Source organism: Meles meles, chromosome 5 (genome assembly GCF_922984935.1).
Source record: "Meles meles chromosome 5, mMelMel3.1 paternal haplotype, whole genome shotgun sequence".
Lineage (NCBI taxonomy): Eukaryota > Metazoa > Chordata > Mammalia > Carnivora > Mustelidae > Meles > Meles meles.
This window is the reverse complement of record NC_060070.1, coordinates 92,776,405-92,787,688: the sequence shown is the minus strand read 5'-3', so window position 1 is coordinate 92,787,688 and position 11,284 is coordinate 92,776,405.

The following is an 11,284-nucleotide window of genomic DNA, read 5'->3' as shown; positions in this document are numbered from 1 at the left end:
AGGTGCCCCCATGTTTTTATTCTCAATAGCAATTTCTAATCAATTATAAAAGAAATAAATGGTTACTGCTGAAATCTTGAAAAATATAGAAAAACAGTGTTGATACCCAGGATCCCACAATCCTAATAAACCACTTTTTCTGGATATCTATGGTCATATAAGAAATCATCCCCAAACTCTGGGGCTTTTAACAACTATCATTATTATCTCCTGATTCTTGGGGTTGGCTAGGGTAAGGTAGGCTTGGGGTCTCTCATGAGGCTGCAGTCAGAAGGTGCCTGGAGCTTCCTGCTTCGTGTCTGGTGACATGTGTTGGCCACCAGCTGGCACCTCAGCTGGGGCTTTGGCGTATACTTCTAGCAGTTTCCACAGTGAGGTCAATGGGAGATGGCCCCGTCTTTAGCTCCCAGTTTCCCACTCTGACATGCAGGACCCTATTTGGTGTTCACGGACCTGGACAGGGATCAGCTCTGAGAAGGGACAACAGACAGAAGGCTGGGAGGTGTAAGCAGGTGGGTGAGGCAGGCGGCTGCAAGCCCCAGCTAAGGAGGGTCCATTCCTTCTCTCGCTTGGCTCCGATGCCTCCTGTGACCCCAAACCCTTGAAGGCAGCTGGGACAGTGCTAAGAAGCAGGTGCCCAGGGACTCAGAAGAAACCAGATGCCAGACGGGGAATAGTATCAGGTAAACTCTACTCCGTTCCTTTTGGCCAAGGCCAGACACAAAGTGCCTGAGAAATTTGAGCCTTGAAAGATGGCATTATCTGATGGCCCGAGTGGTCGGGGACGTTGGTAAAAAGCCTCTTGTGTTTGGTAAGCCTCGGGAGTTGCAAGCTAAATTGAGGAGGGGGTCTTAAACACTACATATTGCAAACAGCCCCTACTGGGGAGCCTCTCTTCTCCAATGTCAAGAAAAAGTCACGGCAAACCCTCCTTTAACATGCCTGTCCCGAAAACACCCAGCAGAGGGCAGTGTAAGCCAGGCCATGGGAAATACAAGGGGCCGGAAAGTTCACTGTTGCTTTCAGGCTGAGGGATCACAGGGCCTCAGACAAAGAGGGCGCTGGGAAAATGGGGGCAGAGTGGATTACTGAAACCCAATCACCTTCGAAGACCTTCAGGGGTACGCAAGGGGGCTTGGCAGAGATGAGGGAGAGGGAACATTAATTACCTCAGAACCCGCTAACACCACTGGCACCCAAATCCTCAAAGGGCCTCACCATCCGTTCAGGTCAGGAAACTGCTCCCAAGAACCTGTTACACGCAGGGCCGTGTGCTAGGGACAGGGATTCAAAGGTGAGTAGAGGGGCACCTGGGTGGCTCAGTGGGTTAAAGCCTCTGCCTTCTGCTCAGGTCATGATCTCAGGGTCCTGGGATCGAGTCCTGCATCGGACTCTCTGCTGGGTGGGGAGCCTGCTTCCCCCTCTCTCTCTCTGCCTGCCTCTCTGCCCACTTGTGATCTCTGTCTGTCAAATAAATAAATAAAAACCTTTTTAAAAAAAAAAAAAAGGTGAGGGCGCCTGGGTGGCTCAGTGGGTTAAGCCGCTGCCTTCGGCTCAGGTCATGATCTCAGGTTCCTGGGATCGAGTCCCGCATCGGGCTCTCTGCTTGGCAGGGAGCCTGCTTCCCTCTCTCTCTCTCTCTGCCTGCCTCTCTGCCTACTTGTGATCTCTCTCTCTCTCTCTCTCTCTCTCTCTCGCTGTCAAATAAATAAATAAAATCTTTAAAAAAAAAAAAAAAAAAGGTGAGTAGAGCCCAGCCCCTTCCCTAGGGGAGGGCCTCTGATATGCCAATCTCCTTACCTTCATGATCTTAGTTAATCCTTACAATAGAAACCATGCTGTGAGAGCCATCCCCATTTTACAGATGAGGAAAGACAGACTCCAGGGTGAAGTAGCAGTCCAAGCAGTAAGTGACAAAGTTGGACCCAGTCTCTCTAGATTCAGAACCATGAGTCTCACCTCTCCACGAGAGCCTTCTTAGTATGTGCCCTGAGCAGGGAGAGGTCCATTTGCCATCTCCTCACCAGCCAGGCTGTTCCCATCTTAGGCTGCTAGACTGTCCAAGGAGACGGTGCTTGTCCCGACAAGCACAAAAATCCCCTTGGCCTGGGTATTGGAGTAACATAAACAAATAACATTTTTAAATATATATAACATATACAGTGGAGCGCCTGGGCGGCTCAGTCATTAAACATCTGCCTTCAGCTGGGATCATGGCCCCAGGGTCCTGGACTGAGTCCTGCATGGGGCTCCCTGCTCAGTGGGGAGCCTGCTTCTCCCTCTCCCTCCCCCTACTTGTGTTCCCTCTCTGGCTGTCTGTCTTTCTGTCCCTCTGTTAAAATCTTTAAAAAAAAAAAAAAAAAAGCATATACAATATATAAAACAGACACACAGAGTAAGGATACCAGCAAATGGAGTGTGAGGCCTGTTCTCTAAAGATCCAGAGGGGAGAAGGCTAAATTTGATGGGATTGTTGTGGAATTCCTTGAATACCAGATTTGACCCAATAGAAAATGGTCCCTGCAGATCCCCCAGTGGAAGAAGGAGGTGGAAAGTGGTGTGTGCTCTGTACCCTCATATCCTCCCTTTGCCACTCCAGGTCCACTCCCCCCTGTCCCCACCCCACTCTGAGCCCAGAGGCTGACTGGTATGGAATGCATTCCCAGCAATCTTGGGAGGCAATGGAGAGAAGGGGGGGGAGGGAGAGGCAAGCTACTCAGCTTCTGTGAGACTCAGTTTCCTCATCTCTAAAGGGGGATAATGGCAGTACCTACTCTGAAAGGTAACGGAGAGGCTTAATGAATAAACACACACAAAGCACTTAGAATGACATGCACATGGTAAGAAGCCAGCAAGCGTGCACTTCTGTTAAGAGCACTTCTTGCTAGGACTGATTTCTATAATGAAATGCAAACTCAAATCGGATGCAAGAGGAACTGAGCAGCATTTGGCCTGTTCTCTTGGGGAAGGAGAGAGGAGAGAAAACAGTAGAAGCAATTTTCACTGTTGCAAGTTGTTGAAGAGCCAGAGGCCTTTGGGGAGGGAGGAAAGTCATCCCCCTCACCCTGCTCACCACAGCTCTGTGAAGAGAGCTGTTGAATCCCTTTGTGTCCCCAACCCAGGTCGACAACAGGACCAAAGACAAAGAGCCTCCGGAAGGACTGCCTATGGGAAGCAAATGCTTTCTGGGGCAGATGGGCTCCCCAACACAGACTCGAAGAAAAAAATGTCAGAATGGCTGGGCAGGGAGCCCACTGATCTGGGAAATTCTCCCCCTGGAAAAGGAGAGCCCAAGACAGAACTAGAGCAATCACATACGGTAGATTAGGAAACTAAACACAAGTTAGGGTTTAGAGAACAGTCTAGCTAAAAATACCCCAGCTGAAGTTGTAAAAAAAGGTCATCTGATCCTTTTTATACAGCAGAGGTGTGGCAGAGGTGTTACTCAGCTCATAGGGGAAGAACCATCTAGAAAATAAAGTTTATCACAGCCCAAGCTGGTGGTCAGGTGGGACATCCCACTGAGCTCTGCTGCCTGCTGTTTCGGGTCCAACTCCACCTTGCTCTCCCCTACGAGCTTCAGAACAAACAGACTTCCCTGAGGAAAAGAGAAGAGGAAAACAAAAGCTGGTGGCTTTGGGCTGATGTGGCCTGAAGCAGAAAGTAGTAAGTGGTGGGAGACCTGCTTTCTGCTCAGGGGACACCAGTGAGAGTTCGGGACTTGGTCACGTGCTAAATCCATTGGGTGGGACTCCTGTCTTCATGAAATATCTAGGCTCAGAAAAACAAGCTGTTTCCATTCCTTATAGAACACTGGATATCAATTCTTGTTACAAAATGGCAGCACGGTCATTGGTGTTCATCCACGGAGGGTCTCACTTTGTGCCAGGCGTTGTGGCGGGGGCTCAAAGCCTCTCACACCTCGGGACAAGCCTGTGCGGTAGGTACAATGACTATTTCCATTCTCTCAATCTCTGTCTGAAGAGATGAAGTAATTTCCCCAAGGTCACAGGACCTTACAGACCCCAGCCCACACCAGATCTATGTGCTTCAGAGGGCCCATCCCAGGAGCACCTGACTGGCTGAGTCAGGAAAGGGTGCAACTCTTGATCTGGAGGTCATGAGTTTGAGCACCATGTTGGGTATAGAGATTACTTAAAAATAAAATCTTAAACCAAAAAAAAAGTGGTTCAGTTGGTTAAGTGACTGCCTTTGGCTCAGGTCATGATCCTGGAGTCCCAGGATCCAGTCCCTCATCGGGCCCCCTGTTCAGCAGGGAGTCTGCTTCTCCCTCTGACCCTCTCCCTCTCATGCACACTCTCTCTCTCAAATAAATAAATAAATAAATAAGAATCTTTTTTTTCTTAAGATTTTTTATTTATTTAACAGAGAAAGAGATCAAAAGTAGGCAGAGAGGCAAGTGGGGGGGTGGGGAAGGGGGAAGCAGGCTCCCTGCTGAGCAGAGATTCCCGATGCAGGGCTCAATCCCAGGACCCTGGAAGCATGATCCAAGCCCAAGGCAGAGGCTTAACCCACTGAGCCACCCAGGTGCCCCAATAAATAAGAATCTTAAAAAAAATTATTTTTTGGCAACTGGGTGATGGACGTTAAGGAGGGCATGGGATGGAAAGAGCACTGAGTGTTATATAAGACTGATGAATCACTCTACCTCTGAAACCAATAATACACTATATGTTAATTAACTGAATTTAAATTAAAAACAAAACAAAATATTTCGGTGGTGCTAATACTGACTCACCAGAGTTCTGTCCTTACATCTCACATGCCCCAACTCCATTATTACTCCATCCCTATACTGCAACCACGAGCCCAGGTAGACCCTGAAACTGGGAGTCTACACCTTCCTGGGAATCCAACACTGACTCCCTCCCTGGAAACCTCTCAGATAACACTGAACGATGACACCAGAAAAGCTCAGTGCTGATCAAAGGCACAGAGGGGCTAGATCTCGTGTGTGTGTGTGTGTGTGTGTGTGTGTGTGTGTGTGTGTGGTCCCGATGCCACTGCCCATCCCAACATCTGAAGGAGCTTCAGTGGCCCCAATACTCCTTGCCTTTCATCCTCACCTTATTCGTCTTGGAAGCCCTTGCCTACTTGTACTTTGTTCAGACCCCACCAATGCTTCCTTCCCTCCCTAGGTATGAGCCGCGGGCTTCATTTAAACTTGCTTTCTGCTTCTGCATTTTGGTCTTTGCATTAGTCATCCATTGCCATAATACTGTTCTGTAACAAACTTCCCCAAAACTTGGTGGCCTACCACAAGCATATATTTAATCACTCATGAATGTAGAGGCCAACGAGGTTAATATACCTCAGGCTGTGGGTCAGCCTGGCTCCAGAGAGCAGCTCAGATTCAGGTTTGCTCCCTGAGACTGGATCTCATTCTCCTGGGATCAGCAGTTCCCCAAGGCAGGCTCTTCTCACATCCACTGGAATCAGCACAAGGGTGCTGGGTGAAACAGCACGCTCTCACTTACGCCCATATTCTGTTGGCCAAAGCAAGTTACATGGAAAGCCTAAAACCACTGAAGGAAGGACAGATACTCCATCCATACCAGTTGGGGCGAGATAACACAAAATCACGTGGCACAGGGCGGGGCTGCGTGCGTCTAAAAAGGGGAGGGGCGCTGCGAGTTGAGAACTGTAATTTGATCCCATGAAACTTCATCTATCCTCAGTAGTTCCTTCAAAATATGGAGTGAGGTGAGGTTGCGCCCGGGTGGCTCAGTGGGTTAAAGTCTCTGCCTTCGGTTCAAGCCCCCACATAAGGTTCTCTGCTCAGCAGGGAGCCTGCTTCCTCCTACCTCTCTGCCTGCTTGTGATCTCTGTCCGTCAAAGAAATAAAATCTTAAAAAAAAAAAAAACAACAACCCACACACACATCAGGGGGTTTGAGGTTATTGGTTCTTGTTACTTTATTTGTTTTTAATATTTTATTTATTTGAGAGAGAGTGTGTGCGCACAAGCAGGGGAACAGCAGAGGGCGTTGCAGAGGGAGAGGGAGAAGCGAACTCCCGGCTGAGTCAGGGAGCCCCGTGTGGGACTTGATCCCAGAAGCCTGGGATCATGACCTGAGCCAAAAGCAGACGCTGACTGACTAAGCCACCCAGGGGTCCCAGTCCTTGTTACTTTAAAGTGAAGGGAAATACACCTTCTCTTCTGTCTACTCCTACTCTGTGACAAGGTTGTGATCCACTTTTCTGACACCTGGACCGCTCACTGGGTTGGCTCTATCAAGTGTTGGCAAGAGTAAGACCTCACTTGCAGGACTGCCCACTTCCACCAAACCAAATGTCCTCACGATTCTCATGCTCTAGAATAAGGCATGGGCACGTTCTCCCAACACTCTCCAATCTTTTCAAATTCTGATTCTGCTTTTTTCATTTTCCAGAAACCGTCTAAACCAGATCTGTCTTTCTCCCGGATGAAACAGGTCTTTAAAAAGTTCCAGATGTTCCTGGCTCAGCGACACAGGATTCCGATTTAAGGAAGGAATTGGGGCAGGAACGAGGCAGAACTGCATACTTGACACATTTTTCTTCGAAGCAGAGGCGCTTGAATACAAAACCTTCATATTTAGGGAGCAAGCCTTTCAGAGCAGATGAAGAAGAAAAATTCAGAAATCATCACTATTGGAAACAGCATCCTTCAAATGCGGCTTCGATTTATTCTAAGAGATGGCATTCAAACTACCGCTGAGCACTTAACCGAATCCAATTAAAGGGAAGGAATCCAATGATTACCGTGACAGGCAGGAGCAGTTCATTGGGAAGCCGGCAGCTCCTGTTACTCATCCCAGAGACCAGGATCTGACACTGAAACATGAGCGGCAGAGCAGTTTCTCCCGGTGATGATAGGAAATGAGAGAAAAATCTATGAGAGCAGTCTTCAAGGCACCCGTGCTGGCTGGGTACTGTCAGTGCACAGCTGGACATTAATAAATTTACACCAGTAAAAAGAAATGAGAGGCACATTGTGTCTGGTCTCAGGGCCATGGGCAGTCCACTTCATATCAGAAGTCCATGGCCCTGCAGGAGGTCCCAGAGGCGTCAAATGCATAGACAGTAGAATGCTGGTTCTGGGGCGCTGGGGAGGGGAGGAGGGGGCTGGTGTTGCCTGGGGACAGAGTTCCAGCTGAGATGATGAAAACGTTCTGGAGATGGGTAGTGGTGCTGGTGATACAGCAGTGCCACCGTCCCGAAGGCCACCAAATTGTAAAACAGGATGGTAAGGATGTCATGTAGATTTCACAATAAAAATAAATTTCTTGGGGTGCTGAGTGGCTCAGTGGGTTAAGCCTCTGCCGTCGGCTCAGGTCATGATCTCAGGGTCCTGGGATCAAGCCCCATGTCGGGCTCTCTGCTGGGCAGGGAGCCTGCTTCCCCCCCCCCCCACCACTCTCTCTGCCTGCCTCTGCCTACCTGTGATCTCTGTCTGTCAAATAAATAAATAAACTCTAAAAAAATTTTAAAATAAATAAATAAATAAGTAAAATAAATTTCTTAAGCCCGTGATGATTGGAAAATCTACCCAGCAGTTCATCTAAATGCACTTTTCTGCACCTATATTATATTTCAGTGACAAGGTTTAAGATGGTGGAGGGACCTGGGTGGCTCAGTCTGAAGTGTATGCCTTCCGCTGGTGTCATGATGCCTGGGTCCTGGGATCGAGTCCCGCATGGGGCTCCCTGCTCAGCGGGGAGTCAGCTTCTCCCTCTCCCCTGCTCCCCCGGACTCATGTTCTATCTCAAATAAATAAATCTTTTTTTCAAAATGTGGGGAAGTAAATGTGAGGATGAGAGACACAAAAAAGTCCTGTGAAGAAAGTGAAACCGGGAACAGGGACGGAAAATGGCAGGAGGAGGCAGGACTCAGGACACAGGGCTTGCTAACCTAGGCTACAGATTGCACTCTCTCCTAAGAACATCAGGGAGCAATTTTATACTTTCTTTCTTTCTTTTTTTTTTTTTTTTTTTTTTTTGCAGGGAGTGATTAATTTAAAATTCAAGTACTTAGCACAACGTGCCAAAGACTTACTGCCCAATGTATTTATTATATCAAAGAGGACACTGTTCATTCCAAGTAAACAGAAGCCTTCTTATTTATAATTGAAATTTTGTTTCAGCAAAATTCAAGGGCTTTTTGTTTTGATACTTTATTTATTTTGTTTTAGGATCTTTTTTATCTAGCATGGTTTTGCATGAAAAACAAATGCAATAAGTGTTCCTTAAGAGTCAAAGAAAAACATTTTTTTAATTTAAAGGATTTTATTTATTTATTTTTTATTTATTTGAGAAGGAGAGACCATGCAGAAGCAGGGGGAGGGGCAGAGGGAGAGGGAGAAGCAGACCCTCTCACTGAGCAGGGAGCCCGAGCTGGGGCTCAATCCCAGGCCCCTGAGATCATGACCTGAGCTGAAGGCAGATGCTTAATTGGCTGAACCACCCAGGTGTCCCAAAGAAAAATATTTATATGTATATATGTATATACATATATGTGTACACATATATACACATGTGTATGTATTTGTGTGCGTGCAGTTGGGGGGGAGACAAGTTTCCTTAAAATAAAATTTAAGCAATTTTCTTAAAAACCCAAGACAAGCCTGGGTGGCTCAGTGGGTTAACCATCTGACTTCAGCTCAGGTGATGATCTCAGGGTCCTGGGATTGAGCTCCTCCCACCCCAGTGATGGCAGGCTCCAAGGCTCCATGCTCAGCAAGGAGTCTGCTAGGCCCTCTCCCTCTGCCCCTCCCCCAGCTTGTGCTTGCTCGCTCTATCTCTCTCTCTCTCAAATAAATAAGTAAATAAATAAAATCTTTAGAAAAGAAAATCCATGACCATATACTGTTAAATTTTGGCTTTGACATAGGGCTCAGCTAAAATCAGACCCATGTCCTAACTCTGGGGACTAGAGAGGTAAGGGAAAAGTCTGGGGTGAGATCCCAAGGAAGCTAGCCTCAAACCCCAGTTTGGGGAAAGACAGCTCTCCTGACTGCTCTGCTCTGTCTTTCCCAGCTTCTCCTCTGTGTTTCTGCAGCTCACCCTTCTATCCCAACTACCACAATCCGGATGCTTCTCCTGAGTTCATGCTGTCTGGGGAAAAGAAAATGTCAAGTGTCTTTCAGGCATTGATATTTTGCAAGACTGCTCCACAGTCATTAATTACTGCCTTTCCTTCTCAGGTTGCCAAGTGCCACCTAATACCTTCGATTTATCATTCTGTACAGTCCCCTGCTCCAGTGGGGGTAACACTGTCATGCACAGAACTGACAGCCGGAGTTAAAGCACTGCCCGTTATCTACCAGCCTGTCCCGTTATCTACCAGCCTGTCGTTGAGGGCAAGAGAGTGAGCCAACTAGTGTTTTCGTGAGCCCAGATTTAACTTGTGAGCCTCCCGGCCACTGGTTCAGCTGTTACTGCTACTTAACGACGGAAGAACAGACACTGTTAGGTAAAGACCCTTCTGATTGCTGGATGACATATCCTAGGTAATGTCTGCTTACCCACGTCCTACCCTCAAGTTTGCTGGAATCTGTCCCACCCATGGAAAGATCTTGGAAGAAGGAAAGGAGAAAGAGGAACACTGAAGATACTCACTTCATCAGTTACATTTCTCAAGGCAGAGAAGCCTCTGAGCGGGCTTATCAGCTCCAGCTTCCATAACATACAGATACTGCTCTCTTCGTAGAAAGTCTAACACTGCCAGGAGCTGGAACAATGACCCTCAAAGCTTCCACTCAGCCCGAAGACTCTGTTCACACATCCCCCCCCCAGAAAGCTTCTCCTGATGCCCCAAGTCGGGGTTGGGTGTGTGCCCACCAACACTGATCCCTTTTTATATCCCGTGTTCAGCTCTCGGGTCCCTGCACAGCCCCCACCTGACTACGAGCTCCCAGAGGGCAAGGACTCTGTGGGCGCGTGACAGCCATTCCATAAGCGTTTCTGGGACCGAACTGAATTTACGTCCTCTCCATATTCCATCAACCAAGTAGAGTATAGTTCTTTTTCTGTCAGCATTTAGAAAGTTTCCAGGGATGTTTCCAAACAAGTAAAGTTGCCCTATTAGGTCTCAAACCCCGTTACTGAACTCTTTCTAAAATGCCTCGAATATTTCCTTGATTTGTTAACAAAATACAGTGCTCGCTTCGGCAGCACATATACTAAAAAAATGTTAACAAAATACAGCAGACTTAATGTAGCCTTTCCTTGACATCCTGCGGGTATTCATCGGCTTGTGAGCTTGGCTGCTCTAAGGGAGAGATTTCCCATGGCTTAAATGAGAAAGCTTGTTCTCCTGCCCGGGGCAACACAGGACTCCACAGGATCGAGGTGAAGCTGTTTCCATCCCTTGCTGTTATCCCTGGGGGTTTCCCTCCTCACGACCCTGGCCCCTAAGATCACATCCCAGCCCGTGGAGAGGAAGAGGCAGAGGGCAGAGCTTGTGAGATCAGGCACACCTCACTTCTTCTAGTCCAGGGCCCAAATTAAGCCACTTGGCCCTGCTTAGCCGTAAGAGAGATCCGGCAGGTGCAGTCCATGGGAAATTTGGGGGGTTCTAGCACTAAGAGAGAGAAGGGGATATTGAACATTGGGGACAGCTTATAGTGTCTCTCACAGCTGTCTTTTATAAATTTTCATCATGGCTCTATTCTGAACCACGCAGGGCTGACTCCTAGCAACGACCCGGCCTGCTCAAGATTGTGGGTTCTTCTGCTCCATCACCATTTGGTGTTATGAATATGCTTGCTTCTAGAGGCCCCACTGTTAAGGTGCAGAGAGCTGGAAAACCAACAAGCCAAGCTTTTTAGAATTACATGTTTTAATTTTTTTTAAGATTTTATTTTATTATTTGACAGAGAGAGACACAGCGAGAGAGGGAACACAGGCAGGGGGAGTGAGAGAGGGAGAAGCAGGCTTCCCGTCGAGCAGGGAACCTGATGTGAGGCTCAATCCCAGGACCTTGGGATCATGACCCAAGCCAAAGGCAGACACTTAAGGACTGAGCCACCCAGGCGTTGTAAACACGCGCATGCATGAACAAACACATGCAAACACACACTCAGCCGGGAAGTCGGGAGAGGTGGTTGATAAGCTAGGCTTGGGAGCCAAGCTGCTTTGGTTGAAATTCCTGTTCTGTCATTCACTGGCTATATGTCCTCATGCATGTCACTTAACCTCTCTCAGTTTCTTCATCCATAAAATGGGAACGATAATAGCAATTTGCTTCATTGGGTAGTGAGGATTAACTAATTATTCTATATA